We start from the raw sequence: 18147 nt of genomic DNA, 5'->3' as shown, positions 1-18147 counted from the left end.
TTGGAAGCCGTGGCTACAAAAACTTGCCTTATTTTATGTTGTCTACTCGTCTAGTTAGCATGTATAGAGAAATGTCACATTTTTTGTATTCTGCATGCCAAAAATCTAACAAGTCTTTTTCACAATGTGATGCTTTTAACTTTTTTTTATTTGGGGGTGAAAATTATTTATCTAGTTTAAGTTTTGTTTTGGAATGTTGGTCCACGATGGCGTTTTATAGGTAAAATTTGAAGTAAAATGTTAATTTTTCAAGGTGTTAACGTATAATTCAATTTAAACTGTTGTGTAAGAACTTAAATAATGAAGATTAACGATACTAATGGAAGTAGATAAATGTGGCGGGTAATAGAATTAAATTGAGATGTTTAATCCAAATTTTATGTCACACCCTAAATGAAATAGTAAACTAAACTAAAGATCTTTTTTCAAATAAGAAAATTGAAATTTATTGTGATATGTGTGTTCTCTATAAAATTGAATAAACTAATTAAAGGCAATGTTTTTTAAACTAGCAACGCAATTCATAATAATGGCGATTTTTATGAAAAACTGTCATAACTAAATTAATATTATCGATTTGTTGAGCACAAGAACACGTAGGAAGTTTTCTTTACGTAGGCGCAAAAATTATAAAATCTTTGTAATTTAATTCACATACATTTCTGCGTGTCTTAGATGTATTATTAAACTTTGAAGTCAAAACTTAGTAATTTATTATCAAAAAGGTCTGTTGAGAGCAAGACAGCATGCTTACTTGAATGTTTTCTTAGCAGTAATAAACACAATTTATCTGAGGCAATGCGACATATGCTGGATTACTAGACTAATAAACTTAACTAATGTATGTGACTTTAAATAAATCAAGTTAAAATTTAAAATAGCTAAAGTAAAATTGACTGTCAAATCAGACTTTGAATCAGAGACGTCATTGTGAATAAGCAAGCTTTGCCTTCTTAATTCTTAATCTGTTGTGATTCAAAATTTTAACTGAGTTAATTTAAAGTAAATATACATACATGCTGTTAATAAATAGTACAAATTGTGTCATTATTGAACATCAATTAGTTTTCCACTTTTATACATTCTAATTTTGTGAAATAATATCCATAAAAAAATAAGTGAAAGAATTTATTCCTAAAACTGAATTAGCAAACACAGATTTTATGAGTTTCTACTGTGTAAGAAATTGGTACCATACCACTCTGTATTGTAGTTTTTGCATTAAATCCATATTTAATTTGGTATAAGTTTTTTTACACTGGTATTCAGAAAAATATTTTACTTTTGACAGTCAAGTTCAATGTTTTTTGGGCCCTAGGTGGCAAAAAGAACAATCATAGCTTTGCGAGTATTTATGCCTTATGGGACCACATTTGTAAATATAGTAGTTTGAGTATGGGGTCACTATCTAACCTGTTTAGTGTGTATAGTGTGGCCAACAGATAGTCACGGCTTCCTGTCAAGTCCCACTTTAGTGTTTCAATGTTGGCAGTATGACTGATGAAGGCAAATCAAAAAGTGTTAACTTACAAGACCAGACAAAACAATGTGACTTCAAAGGCTGGAACTGTTGAAAGTGGGAGAAATTCGTTATTTATTTTTTGTACAGGTTTATTATTATTTTGCTGAAGTGGTGCCTAGAGTGGCACTAGTTACATTAACCGCTGACCTATAAAGTATTGAGATTATTCCAAAAATATTCGTAAATATGTTACAGTTTCAATGACTTGAGGGTTTCGGTTTAAATATACCAAAAGATTGCCCCAAAAATCCCTTTTTTGTTCATTAATGCCATGGTATAAATTCTTATATTTAAGGTATAATTAGAGGTAATTTTTAGAAACCAATGTTCGTAGAGATCAGTAGGCCAGATTTTAAACTTAAACTATAAAAAAATTGAATGCATTATTACATTACAACTATTTACTGTGGTGAAATATTTTTATGATTTTAAAATACTCTTTGCACAGGTACACTTGCTGTGTTTTGGCAACATTTTGTCTGGAACATTTTCTAACATTCCCGATGCTCTTAAATTTTGCTTAAAACGTGCAGATGAATTATTTTTCTTTTGTGTTGAAGTTATTAGATCAGTTGTACACCAACCCTGACGATATTTGTGTGCCATACAGTGAAATGAATATCTAAACTCAATCCTACTTTCTATGTTTATTATCATTCTGTATTTGCTCATTCTAAAATGCATGTTTGACTCACGTTTGTGCCACCTCACCATCCGAAGGATCTTATTAGTGCCTTGACTAGCGAAGCAATGTAGTGTCGTCTGCAGCCATACAAGTATATTGCCAACCTTGAAATGTCCGGCTCGCTCACGTTTCATGTAGCCTCGTGATGACCATTTACCATTATTATTTTACGAGTCTGCTCAGACTCGAGTATTGCCGAGCAGTTCGGTGATCGTTGTTGTTTATTTTTAAGTTCCCGGTTCCTTCTTCCACCAGTCACGTGTGTCGATGCAAGTCGTCGTGTTTGGTATTGCCGGTGAAGGGTTATGTGCATTTCATGTTGTTTTTAATTTGCTCCGGTCTAGGTGAGTGTACGTTAACTGTAAAAAAGAGACGTGTTCTAACACGCTGGGTGTTTGTTGTTGATCCATAGTTGTTAGTGTTTTAAGTTGGACATATTATTTGTATATTAGAGCGGTAGCGTATGACCATAATTTAATGTATGTATAAGAGTCGCATTATATATAAATATAGCACCTTTGCAGTGTATATACATTTTATGTACATAGCCACTTCCTAGCCTTTCCTTAGACACCGACTTTTTTTTTTGAACAAAGTGAAATGAATATAGTTGTATAATTTGTCTGTACAGATATTGTAATTTGAACATAAGAATTCACAATATATTCGATTTATTTAGGGTTATTTGTATTTTAGTACTTCAAACAATAACATTGAAAATAAATACTGTAGCATTTGGAAATCAAACTAGTAGTTTTATTGAAATGCCTATTTATTTTGCACTGTAAAGTGGTAACTTAATATGTTTCAGGTTTAGGTTATTAAACTGATTTGTTCTTACGATACAATATTTAAACTATTCTGTTGTTTGATTTAGTTTTACATATTTTAGAACTTAAGAACGTGTATTAAAATAATAAATGAATTCAATCGAATATAATAAATATAAAATTATCTAACATGATTTATTACATCTGTATTTATAGTAAACTGTAAAATGACAGCAGTTACGAGTGTGGAAATTGTAAGGGGTTCAAGTGCTGAACTGTTAGTTAACATTTACAGTAAAAGTTTAATGTATCCACGGACAAGAGAATAGATGTATATTTCCTTGTCTGTGGTGTATCTTACTATGTTTATTATGCAATAGGACCAAAAGTTTAAATAATCCAGAAGTTATTTAAAAATAATACGACATGGGTCCTTCTCTTAATCTTGATGACTTCAAGAAATATGCATATTTGAATTATGCCTGATTTTATCAAGCTTATTTTTATTCCTTATCTTACGAATACAAGAATCCAAATTCTCCTATTCCAAAAGTAATAGGATTCTTATAAACACAGTAAGAATCTCAAAATGAGAGGTGCGCCACTCTTGAAATATAGTAATCCCACCAAGGCTTTCAACAAACAGACAAGGTTTAGAACATTCACCTATAACTTGCTCGTGGGTTAAGTGAAACATTTAAGACATACGATCATATCTTCAACCCACCCAGGTCTGGGTTTAGGGGGAATCACACTCCCTCTTCTCCTACTGAGGGATCTCAAGAAAACGTTTGTATTTATTGTAGCTGAAAAGCAGATTTAAGTTTTAACACAATTTGGAGTTTTAAAATTCAGATTGAAATGTGTGCAAATAATTGGTACAATCTAATGGGGAAAATTAATAACTTTAGCGGAACAACCGTTGGTTGTATCTATTCCCTTGCCTGTGTTGTATATCCATTAGAAATTCTTTATTCATTCAGGTATGTCACCTCATATACTCATGCTAAAAATGAACGTTATCGTAATGCTATTTTGAACCCAAACGCTAAGCAGGGCTGATGGTGAGTGGTGGCTCAGTCAGTAGCGTCACAGACTTCGAGCCCAAGGTAGCGATGTATGTTCGGATCCTGGTCACTGCAGCTACTTTTTATCAGTACAGTTCACCTTTGTACTGTACCGGCTATTACCCCTTGCTTTGCTGGATATGTTCCACGGACAGGACCATAGCCTATGTGGACGGTTAAAAGAGGCCGCCAACCTCTTTAAAAAAGGAAATGGTGAGAAATTATCACAATGAAATTTATTGACTCTGGTCATAATGTCGTCATGTTATGTCGACATTACCTCTAGATTTTAAAATCGGCGCAATTTTCGATCGCCTGTGCGCGCGCTTCCATTCTAATACATGATGCACAGATTGACCGATGAAATAATCGCTCGTGTGCGCCTAGCCTAATTTATTTTTAAAAAGAATGCCCCAGTGAAGAGCTGGCCATACAACTAGTAAACATTTGAGAACAAACTTAATCGAACAAACAAAATGTTATGATTTTAATAAGCAGTTTATTTGAACTTAATATCTATACAGATTAACGGTAACAATAACACTTTTTTATCAGCAATTTATTGTATTGTATATACTATACTCCGTTCAAACAGCCGTGGCACCTGAGGGATTAGGAGGCCTTAAGGGTTTCCATGGGGTCTTCTAATCCGTCAGGTGCCACGGCTGTTTGAACGGAGTATAAACACCTTCATTATTTTTGTATTTTTACTATAACACAAAATTATTTACTTTATGGTAATTTATCAGTACAAAATTCTGATTATCTTTTTTGCCATTGTATTCAACCTGAGGGTGAGAATGAGTGAATCCGTTCTTTCGTGTTTTCTGTGACTGGAAGATCAGAGCTGAAAGTTGGTAAGACGTTTTGTAACTAGAATATCAGTTCCAAACCAAAAATAAAATAAACGATAAAAACATAAACCGATATTTAAAATATTTTTATCAAAAATACTGTTTCTTGAATAATTTTTTAACTTTACTTTGATAAAAATAGATGATATACTTTCTCCCTCTTTACTATAGTATATGGAAAAATAATTTTTTTTGTAAAAATTGTCGAGTTTGAGTTTTGGGTGGACATTTAAGTACGTTTTGGACCCCCCCCCTGGACCCTAAAAAGTGGTTTTATAAGTGATGTCTGTGTGTGTGTATCTGTATGTTTATGTGTGTATGTGTAAAGAGCTACAGACCACACCCTGTGGAATAATTTGGTATGTAGGTTACAAACATCCATGGTATCTCCAGGAGTATTTTTTTAATTTTTTTGAAATTTTGAATTTGTTTGCTTGTTACTCAAATTTAGTTTTTAACTCTCGTATTTATATTGCCTGTATTAACTTAATTCCTTGTTCTTTATATTTATATTTATTTACCAAAGACTGAATACAAGATGTATAAACAAAATTGAGTTGTCTAAGCATTATAATGTAAAAGTGACAAATGTCTTGTCTTATGCCCTCTGTACAAGTTTCTCAAGCAATTGCTTAGTGTACCTGCTCACGCACTCTACACCCACTTTTGGATCATTCATTCTCATTGACTGGACTATAATGCTATAGTTCGGCCGCTTAGAAAGCGACCTCCTCCAGCATTGGTTTTCTAAGCGGCCGAACTAGCTACTATAGATTAATATTTATGCTGGAAACGAAATTGTTGGTATGGGAGGGAGATCGCCTGATCTAAAGTCACTGGTTGAACTGAGCTCTGCCAAATTGTTGTTCCGTTTGTCTGGCTTTAAAGTATATTATTGGGCAAGGCCCACTAGAAAAACTATTTTTCTATTGGGGCCTTGTAAAGTTGGGAAGGGTGTTCACTTTATATTGGGGGATTAAATTCCAGTTTCCATGATTCCTCAATCCATATTTTTCAAATTTTTCGTCCCTCTGCTCTGTCAGTCCAGTCTGTTCTGTCCGAGTCTGACACAATGATTTCTATGCTCAGCCGCGGTTCCCTCCCTTCGCCTTCTTCCTTCTGTTCCTCTAGTCTGTCCGTGGTCTGAAACTGAGCCAGCGAGAGCGAGCGAGCCTACAGATACAGAACAGATACCAGATGGTCTGCTGGTCTGCTACTGGAAATGACATCTGGAGTATGTCGTTGTTGTTTGCTTTGCATAGTTTCGTGACATTGTTTGTGTTGATCACAACACCAAATGATTGCATACGGGTACTAACTTTATACATCCAAAACTAACTCAACTTATCAATTCCTTCACAGTAACGTTTTCTTGGTCGTATGTTAAGTACCATAGTATTAGAAAACTACCTTGACCCTTTTTGACAAGTTGATTGAGATTGAGATACATTTATTTTGTTATTGGTTATCAAGCAGCAACAGCAACTAACAACAAGCACTAACTTATTGGTGCACACTGCACAGTGTAGTTGGTGTCTTTTCTTCAGGAGGATGAAAATCGTTTATTCATTATCATAGGTAAGTTTCTACAAACATTTAAGCATAAAACAGTTAATAAATAGTTTTTGACTCTGTCTATCCAGCAAGAGCTGGTCATGGACGTCGAGGGAGGTAATTCAGGTAAAAAGCATATGTTTGCTTTCATCCATCTACTTAGCTTATTTTCAAACTGAAATAACTTATTTACACAGATTATGAAGCTGTTAGGGCTAAGCCTACTGTCAATCCACGATCACCTCTCGAATTCACTACTACACATTGTGGACTTAAGTCTTAGAACAGGGAGATTATGTGATACTAGACAATTTAAGGTGGATAAAATATTTCTCTCACATAATCAAGGGCTCTTTTACCATTAAGTTACTCTCTATTTTCTGACAACTGTTGTTTAAGTTAGGCTACTAATCCTAGCCTACATTCTCAATATACTTAATCCTACCTAGGTAAAACAAAAACTCTACCGGGCCAAATAAGAATATTAAACACGATGGTAGGCCTAGCCTAATCTATTAAAATGTAGGCTAGGAAGGCCTAGATATAGGTGGTGTGACAATAAGCAAGTTAAGGCCAATTTCTTTGACTAATTATTGTAAGTTAACGTATCTTACAGTCTGCGTTCATCCTCCTTGCTGTTCACTGCTTACTCAACTTAACAGTAGAGATGAGCATCGATAACTTAGGTCAACAATATGTCATCAATGTATCGATAACACAAATAACTAATGAACACAAATCCGTTAAGTAATTTTACGTCATAATTTAACTAGGTAGTCAAATATTGAATTGATTATAGGCTAGGGGACAAGGAACAACGCAACCTGGGCAGGCCGCAGCAGCGGTGCTGCACCGCACATCGGTACTCTACCATCGATGTAAAATCATACGTTCAAAGGTGAAAATCCAATGAGGATGGAAATTCACTTAGTCCGCAGGTATGCTGCGGCTGGGGGATTTAAGTAGGGTTTAGTTATCACTTAAAACAAAAGCCATGTAAAAGATCATAGGCCACCAATTTCTATTGGGCTTATTTAAGTGGTAATGTTAGTTCTGGTACGGTAAAATTTCAAGTCTAACTTAAGTTAGACTTACTTAACTTTGAATAAGCTTGTCTCACTAATAAGTCGTATTCGTCTCATGATTGCATGGCTTCTATCTAGGTAAGATTTTAACAGATTTGTCAATTCAAAATAATTTTAGCAGTTACAAACTATTAGCATTAAAATTAAAAGTAGGTACCGATATCATAACTCATTCTCAACAACCTGTGTAGACTGTTATTGAAAAAAAATTATTAGGCCTACTAAAAGAAAAAATCTTTTAGTCTCAGCCCAACTAAGTTTACCTAAATTAAAAGCTATAAAGCTCAACGGGACAGCTTGAAATGTACCGGTAACCTTATTTTCACATAAATTTAATACAAAACATGAATATGGTACAACTTTAAGTATTGTCGTTGACTTTGGATAGGCTACTGCAACTCATTGTTGCAAAATATGATTCAATGATGTCTGTGTTTAATGTTAGCATGCTAATGCAGACTAAGTGTTCTACATTTTAATCTTTGTGTGCATTTTCCATTTTGGTTATGATTTCAGAGAACAAGCCATTGTTTATAATTATTTTTTTTTAGTTTTTAAGTTATCAGAAATAACAGTGAACATAAAAACACACTCACCGTACACTGGATAGAAACATGCCCTAAAATTGTCTTTTAGCTTATCCTTAAAAATGACATTTTTTAAAGGAGAAAGTTTAAGCCAGATAGTATAGGCTATTGTTTTCTCATATGATATTGTCAACCAATTCTGATGGGTACGCCAAAATATTTAAACATGTAGGTACCTATGCATCTCACTTACCAGGGACTTAACCAGGTTCACATTGCAACCATGAGTTCTGTGGTGGGTCAGTTGTCAAGGCAATCATCAATATTATTGACGATCAAGTATTTTAAGCTTAGTGTCACACTAGCTACAGTTAGTGTTTACTTTCCATTCAACATGAACAGACTGTGCCATTTGTTTAAGGTAATTTTATTTAAATTTTGTAGATTTCCTTGTTTAATACCGGCTATTAATTTTTATTGGTTTCACTTTGATGTATGAAAAAGCCATGAAACAAATAAACTTGAATAAATACCTGTAAGCTAACCTCAGTAGATGTGTTTGTGGATTAATGAAAATTGTAAAAAAAACCGTCGCAGCAAACCTGCAGACTAAACGAATTTTGATTTGCCTGATTGGATTTTCACTAAAATATCTCCTTAAAAATTTCATACCCATTCTCTATTTAAATAACATTAGTTTAACAAGTAGGCCTACATAGGTTTGCTGCTACAGGGATGGCAATAATGTGTTTTATAGTTACAGGTTGATAGTATAACTTAGTATAAAATAAATACATTTTCCAAATTTAATCCAAATTTGTTCATAATCAAGCAAACTACAACAGTTTAATTATTCGCCATAAAAATAACATAGATATTTTTAATTTACTTTTTTTAGGAATCTTTTCCGTAACCGTCAGGTATACAACAATGCTTCCATATACTAAATTATTTGTTTTTTTTTGTGCTCTACAAAATGGTTTGGAAATAAATTGCTAAATCTTAAATGTTTTTAGGGTCAAAAATTGTGGGAAAAACCCATTTTTTTACCCATAACCTATCATCTCCGTTCACATAGTCCGATCATGCTGGTTCGCGAACTCGTTCAAATAAATGCAGGTTTACACGTTTAGTCGAAGATTTAATCAAAATCGGATAATTTTTGCTCAAGTTATCATGCTAACGGACATATATTTAAATACACTCAATTTAAAAAAATCACTAAAATTTGACAAAGCTCAACACATTTAAAATAAAATTGTTAAGTTCATACAAAATTATGTTTTGTAATACACCAATAAATAAATGGGGGAAGGACATATTATATTCCTGATCCCTGGAGCAAATTCTGGTGTGCCCTCACAACTCACCCATCACTGAAGATATTTTCTACTCGCGCCCTAGCACCTACTATATAATATTCTATTAGGACTACTTCGTTCTCTGTGAAATAGTGATGTACTGGTATTTTTTTAACACTTAACTCAAAAGTAATACATTCACATTTTTTGGTCTCCAGCCAGTTTATTTTTAGTGTGAATAGTACACTTTTAAAAATGTTTATGATAATACTGTGTTTACTAACTAACACTTTCAATCAAGTTTATGATACAAGAATGAATATGATAAAATAGAGTTAGTGAATTTATTGCAAACTTTTCTATTCAACATAATAAAGTGAGGAAATGTTTAGTGCTGCCTTTGTTAAATATTCAACAAAATTTTCTCTTAGGGTGGATTCATTTCCCAAAATATCTCTCAAGATTATTAGGTACCTACTGCTACTAAAATCAACCTGTGAAAAACACCAACCAATCAATCAATAACCTCATTGTTGTTAATAATAAACGAGGCATCCCAGGTAATAACCACTTGTGAACGTTATTGTCACCTGTCACACCATTAGTAAACATAATTTGTCTATAAATTGTTTGTTTCACATTGAAAATTCATCTACATAAATTAAGTTGATATTTGTATTACCTGAGCTATCCTGAAGTTAGGCAGGTTAAAATTTTGCCGTTGATTATGGTAAGGAAAGTATTTTTTAAGCTATATGTAAGCTTATGTAAATTTCAATTGTTGTTTAAATTCATAGTTATTAAATAAATAGGTTATTTTACCTAGGCTATTAAAAATTCAAGGTGAGTCCTCAAAACTGTACTGACTTGCAGGTACAAGTACAGTGTTGAGAGTCAGGAACTGAAATAAATTTGTACTTTTGGTTGAAGCGGAAATTCTAGTATTTTAGTCTTGGCATCATTTAAGTAACATAGACAATTCTTTATATCTAATTTTACTTTGTAAACAGACTTACCTAAACTACAAAATATATTAACAGCAGTAGATGATTAAATCCATTAGGAACTCATAACGGTTTTAATGACTACCATTAGCATTAATTGATAACTATGCAGATTGAAATAAGAGGTTTCAATATTTTTGTCAAATTAGCATACTCATCCTACTTTACCTGTGTAACTTTCAACAGTTCAATGCTGGATTAAATAAATCTCATTACTACTGTATTAGCTAGGCCTACAGAATGCACTTCAAAACAGGATGCAATTTTGCAATGATAATTTGTCCTTAACTTATTTAAATGAAGTACTTTTAGAGAATAAATATAGCGAGTAAAATCAGTTTGACTGAGATAGGACACAATTCCCATATTATTCAAATGACTCATGTACTGTCAATAATTATTTAAACTAAAAATGTCATTGCTCACCAATAAAACAATTATCACTATTTTTTTCAATAATTATTTATGGATTATGACTTTAGAGGGACAGGAAGAAAGTTTCTCCAAGTTTAAGGTTTGAAACTATTCTCAAGATAAATTGATCAAACATTTTGTAGACAAAGTGAAGAGTTCCGTTTGCATGCTTGTCCGTCAGCTAATCTCCCATGCGATCAGCTTGGTAAAGTCAAGGGCGAGCTCGTGCCGGAGAGTAAACAACTAGATCACCCAGTTATTGACTAACAAATCAGATTTTCACTTTTAAAACAGTCACTTATAAATATCATACTCACAGCAAGTTTAATCTGTTATAAAAGACCGCTACTACCCAACAGTGCTTTGTCATCAGTGATTTAGGTTATTTTACCCAAGTGCTCCAGATGTTGGTTTAGTGCATAGGTTATTTTATCTGAGTGCTCAGGTTATTTGACCGAACGCTTTGTTAATTTTAGCTAATATATATGCTTATGGTTGTATGTGTCATCTATATAAATAAAATTACAGGTTTGTCTGTACATTGAGTACAATCATGCAGTTTTTAGTTATTTTTACGTTTCATAGCCTAAGAAAGCCAAACCGAGTCTTATCTCAATTTCTGTCTGTCTGTCTGTCTGTAACGCCAAAATGTCAATTTAAACGCGGCCTACTCTGAGAAAACCAGAATACCGATCAAGGCTCAAATTATTTTTCTGTATTTACTGGATTGGTGAGAGTGTCTTTGGCTAATAAAATATGACCTTGCTACTTTAGAAATAAAATAACTAAAATAAAATAACGAACCATCAAATCCGAATTTTGTGCGTCTTTTATCAAGTTTTCTCCCAATGTTAACTACGTATGTTGCTTATGAAATAACGAACAGCTGTTTGAAGATTCTCACTTCTAGCTGTCAATGATATGTTTACATTGAATGTTGTTTACAAATACTTCAACATTTTTAATCACATTTTGTAAGCAAATCGAAAACCATTCATTGAATCAAGTGAGATACCTCAAGTGACCTTTTGACGGATAACAGATTTAATTGATCGCAAGTAAAATAATGTGTAACTTTAAATTAAAATGATCATCGTCCAGGTCATGAACCTGGAGATTCTATGTCCATCAAATTCTACTTGAGTTTTGGTAACCAAGAAAGATACTGTAAATCAGTGTTGTATAAGACTGGGAAACTTACATTTTTAAATCATCGTCACCAATAGCCTACAATCGAGGATTCCACTTATTAACGGTGTTTCTAGCTAATAGTAAGTGTGATATAAAAAATGCCAATATTTATTGTAAACCCATAATATAAAGATTTGTTTGAAGAATATTTTTTAAATTGTTGAATAAATTATAAGGATTTTCAAGTCAAATAGTAAAATCAACTCTCTGAATTAAATTGTGAGTTGTGAGAATACAGAGTAGCTAGTAAAGGAAGATAAGTTAGTGTTGATGTAACAATCCTGGTTATATGGATTTGTAAGTCAAAGTAGGCCTATATATAGGGGAGACGCTAAGCTGGCCGTAAGACAACCACGTTGCAGTACACATGGCCATTGATGGACTGTTTGGGACTGAAGTCTTACAAGTTGATGCACCTGTCTTTTTATAACTCTTACTTGCTTTTTGTATAACGGTGGTGTATCTTGCGGTGTGCAATTCGTTTGTCTAAAAATATTTGTAAATTTATGAAAAGTAAGTACCTGTACTGATTGTTTTTATTTTAGCCTAATTAAATTCTAACTGACCAAAACTGTGCATTAAGTTTAGTCAGTATAATTTTTATTAGGTCTACCTATTCAAATTTTTTTATACCAATGGCAATTTTACAGGTTTTTTTGTACGGTTGACATTTTTATTGGTATTTAGCCTAGGTCCACAATCAACTCTGCTTCAGATAAAAACAGCAACCTTCAAATTTTAAGCCGGGCAGTAGGTATAACACCACCTAAACTCAGTAGGCCTTTTATTTTAAAGTTGTTTTTAAGACTTATGACAACCTATCATTTGGTTTTCTAGATCGGCTATTATTATCTCAGATATTGTTGTGATTATGTAATAATTTACCAATCAGTAATCTTATAGTTTTAGTTTTATGTTGTGTTTATTTTATTACATATTTTTACCAATTATTTGTTGCACTAGAAGTTATAGGCATATTCATCTTCATATTCACAAACCATCTTGCAATATCAAACACAAATTTTCCAAATTTTTTAAATTACGGTGCTATCTTTACTTGTTGATATTGGGCAAGTTATTTAATAAATCACTGTAAGTTCAATAGAGTTCTTTACACACAGTGAAATAAGCTTCAATCAAAAGTGAAGTATAGGCTAATATTTTTAGATTACTAGCCGTCATACCCATGCTTAGCAACGGGAAGAGAACCAGAACGCTAATGAGAACAATTTAATTATTATATTCCCTAGATCTGCTGTATGTAGATAGACTTTTATTAATTTACTATTAGTATTAACTGGCTACATAAACATAACTTAAAAAAATCCATACATCCATTCCATGTATCACAGCTTTTTGTTTCTGCTTGGTACGAATTAGCTGTTGTCATAAATTTAAACTATTAATAATGCTGCACCTTGTTGGTAAACCTATTAACTTTTCAATGCTAGAACATCACAGAATCAAATTGTGTAGTTGAAACAGCTGTTAAGATTCTGATGGTGTATAAACCTATTCTATGAAATTCTACACGTATGTACCAAGTTTCGTGGCCATTGGTCTGGCGGTGTCTGAAATTATCACTGCCAAATATACAAACATACAAACAATCCAACATCCTCTTTTATATATTAGGTATATAGATTAAACTTTATTTAAATTTTTTTTTTTTTACAATTAATTATATATTCCGTAATCAATGATACAACTATGCGTCCATAAGCTGAAATACATACATAAGCTGTGCAAAATATATTTCGATCATGTCTTCGTAGGAGTGGCCCAATAAACGAAGACCGTTAAAACCGAGGCTGGATATAAGGGGTTGTACTGTATAAACACAAATTTTAGTTCTGTTATAGATGAGCTAGGGATTAGAAAGTTTGCAACACTTTGACATGATTCTCTATGTTGTAGAGTATGGAGAGGTTGGTGGAGGTTACCGTCACACCCCTAACTCAGCTGAGGTCTGGGGAGATAAGCAACATCTCTTGTCTCAACAACTGCTCCAGCCATGGCGAGTGTATCAACGGAGTCTGTGTTTGTGAGGTTAGTATGATAACTATGAACAATTATTAACAATTTTAAAGTTACAAGCTAAGTTACTATATTTAACTAAAAATTACTGTGTTAAAAGTGATTTGCCAGAGTTGTGCTTAAGCCCATCTCTAGGATGTGTTTTGACACATTGTGGCTGTTCAGATTAAATTCTGGGATGCCTGTCTGCAATGGTTATATATTTAAGCCAACACTTATTACAATAGCATAAAAATCCATTTGAATGTGGTTTGTATGGATATACTTCAACCCAAAAAAAATTGTATGAGGCTAGTTTAACCCTTCGAGTGTTAAGCGTCGCGTAATCGACGCACAACACACCCGCCGTGTTGTTATGCGTCGCTTAAGCGACACACAAACAACGTTTACGGCGAAGGCTCTGGGACTGACTGAATCAGATTGAACTGGATCGAGATTGGTATCGTTGTTTTTGACAGATTCTAAGCTTTCAACTGATGTCTGTTTCTAGACGCTTTTAATTTTAGTTCCGAAAATATTGCAGCAGACAGATGACGTGCCTATTTGTAAACAACTTGGTTAATCTCGCACCGATGACTGATGTGTTTTATTACGCTTATCATTTTTTTAGTGATAAAAATAAAAAGTAGTGATATACGCGGTGCATTATAAGAAGATTTAAGTAATTTTGAAGGGCTGGTTGATGCTCCTGAAGAAGTATGTAGTGATATTGATGTAAATGATCCGCCAGATTCCTAGCTATGGTTAGGCTATGCATTCTTAGCTAACGCTAAATGTACAAAATCTGTTTTTCACCCATAACTTATTTATTTGCAAACCTACTTCCTTATATTATTATATTTTTGGAATACTCATAAAATTTAGAACAAGGTGGCTATTTTGAAATATTTGTAGACCTAAAATTATTATAAATTTATTGAGTGCAAACATAAATTTTTTTCATTTATTTTATAATTTTTGAGAAATGTTAACCCCACAAAAATTGTTGAAAACTTTTTTTGTAATGTTTTATATATTACATTAAAGCCCATAGTTTTCCAAACAAAATGATATATAAAACAGTATACTTTAGAGTGTTTTTAAGTTTCTAAGATACTTTTTAATAAAACCCTGCGATTGCGCAATAAATGGACCGACATTAAGACCATTACTATGGACACTTGGAGGGTTAAGAAAAGTGAAAGAAATATAAAATCATAGTTTGTTTGCTAACAAGCACCGTGTTTTCAGATCCAGTTTGAGGGAGAGGAGTGCAGGCGTGTCAACTCCAGCTACTTTGTCGGGTTTGCAAGCGTGTTTTTCACCCTTGCGTTGGTATGCCTGGCCCAGCTGGTGATGTGTGTGATCGCAGAGTGGCAGAGAATGAAGGCCCCTTCGCTACTTCACGCATGTCGTGTCACCACCCAGAAACTTCTTTACTTTGTTGTCTTCCTCGCATCCATACTTCGCGGCGCTTATTTCACAACACCGGTGAGTTTGTAAATCTTTGGGCGTAAAGCTTTATTGGGTTTCACGAGAAATGTGTTACCATTGACTACTGAATAGATATCCAATATTTGTATAATAACCTTGTTGAATTAACCACTCACAGAGTTAACAAGTTCTATTATCATCATGGGTGTCCAACTATATATCCAATATATGAGATAGGAAGGCTCAAGGAGACCTCACGTTAGCTACATGTTTAGATTGTGCAGTAAAAATAAATTTGACAAAGCAAATTTAGGTAAAAAAATGTGAACATTTTCTGGGGTGAGGACCTCTTACGTAAAAGCTAGATGGACACCCATGATTATCTTCCTTTGGTAATGTGGTTAATCAACTTCTATAGGCCTTTCAGTTTGTCTTGGTTAAAAATATGGTGTATTTGACAGAACAGTAATTTACATCAACGCACTTTGTCGATGGCTCAAGTCAACTTATTCTAAAACTAGATTCAAAAGTATCATGAAAATGGATGGTTGTAGCTATAGCCTCAGCTATTTTCCCTGCCAATTGAGGCAAAGTCATAATCAAATACAATCAGTTTACTTTACAGACCACTTAAATACATCTATTGTGTATGGAAAGTAACACATTAAAGCAGTACATTATGTTTTTGATTTAAGGAAGAACTAAAGTTCTAAAACTCATTTTTCTAGGAAACAATTTTTTTAGTCTTCTGCTTAGCTCAAATCTTACCAATCCCCAACGGCTTTTAAACAAGCGATAATGTTGTGGTCTGGTAGTATTGATCATACCCTAACATGTTATTCCTCCTATCTACAAAATATTAAGTACACGTAGAGAACTTTAACTGCATTCTAAAACCACTGTCATTAATAAAGTTGCTCAATACTAAATTGAACTTTATTTCTTGAGCTTGAATTTATAGCTTTAACATGTTTGCTATTGCAATAGTACTAAAGGTTTCATTCATATGGACCAGAAACGCACATATGCCGCTTTGAAATGATGGCCGGTTTGTACCCATAGACTGCCATCGCATATATGCAGCGATTGGTCACATTAAAATAGACTGACGTCGCATATTTTCATCGGTGTTCCAATGTTGTTAGAAAGCTTATATCTTCGTAACAGTCTATTTGAAGGCCCTGAGTTCTCTGCAGTGGTCAACAGGAATGTATGTCCCACATGTGTGTCACTTAGTCTGTGGATATGATGATTAGTGACGTCATATGATAGTTGGCAAAAACGTTTTTTTACCTTTGCTGCATCACTAGCCCGTGGTCTGCGTGAACTGTTAACCAAGTGACTCCCGGTCTATGTGTAATATTAAAATGTGTACCTCAGTCCATGGCAATGACCGCAGTGTCGCATATATGCGGCGATCAGTAGCGAACGTGTTAATCATTTTATACCATTGGCAATAGGTGCTTGCACATTTTGTTTTATGCCTTTCCTTTTATGTTCCACCCTAGAAAAATTGGAAAATTAATATAATCCTTATCCCTGTGTTGCAGACAAGGTCAGAAGACGGTGGTTGGTCTAGCAGTCTCATGAGTGCCTACTACCCTCTACTGCTGTCTGGCTCTTCCCTCATTGTGTGTTTCTGGGCTGAAGTGAGTACATTACAAAAATATTTTTCAAACGTCTTAAGAGTGCATTAGGGATAATCCAACGTTCAACTGTCAGACACTGCAGTAAATAAGTCATCAGCTGATGTTCGTACATTACTGGTTACAGTTTCCAGTTCGTCTCCATGGTCCTTGAAATAAATAGTGTGTAGGATAAGGAAATTACTTTGTTTTACGTTATTGTCAGTTGAACTTTCAACATGTTCGCTGCGGCCCGACAAATGGCAGGCGTAGTCCCAGTGCGGCGCAGCGTCGAGCGAACCCGTTTGGCTTTCAAATATTTCAGTCTGACGAATAGTAAATGACGTGCGTTGATGTGCTGTGTTACGACGAGAGTCGAAGTAGTTTACTAAACACTCACAGATAGCAGCACTGCCTGGAACTAGCCGGTCACATTGTATTGCCAAATGGAAGGAGAAAGACAGGACAATAAGTTGATTTCTAAGCTTGCCAGAAGGGGATTTTACGGGGAAATTTACTACCAACATACACCACAATAAGCACCCATTCCTAGCTAAACGCAGACATAAAAATACTCGTTTTTTGCCGGTGTGCTGCTGCGCAGAAATTGAATGAAATTTAGGCGATGCCTGCACTCACCGGTGAGTGTTCAGCGTGGCAGAAAGGAACAAGAGCACTCACCGGTGAGTGGCCTGCAGCAAACGTGTTAAGCATGTAATTTACATGAATTCCAAACCCATATTACCAAAGAATCTTACATCTCCAACCATCTACAAACCATTCAGTTTGAAATTTTGATCACACCTATCACCTTTTATTAGTTATTGCAAGGATGGTTAAACCTCTGCAATACCCAAGGCTCCAACAGAACTTCCAACCTTCTAATGTACCGTAATGGCTCTTTCCAATATAAATTTTAACCACTGCTCATCACCGTTTGCATTCCATCTCATTTCCCAACCCCTAGAAAAGTAATTTAGATTTTATAATCTACAAAGAACGTTAAAGACAGCTGCTGTCGCACCTTCTCATTCTAATATGCAATAACCTTGATGATTTTACTTCGTTGATCAGCAAAGGAATACGTCGACTAGTCCT

This window comes from Macrosteles quadrilineatus, unplaced genomic scaffold, assembly GCF_028750875.1.
Source record: "Macrosteles quadrilineatus isolate MER2022 unplaced genomic scaffold, UCM_ALF_1.0 Scaffold_11__1_contigs__length_5352618, whole genome shotgun sequence".
NCBI classification, from domain to species: domain Eukaryota; kingdom Metazoa; phylum Arthropoda; class Insecta; order Hemiptera; family Cicadellidae; genus Macrosteles; species Macrosteles quadrilineatus.
The sequence above is the reverse complement of the archived record's forward strand: the minus strand, read 5'-3'. Positions refer to the sequence as shown.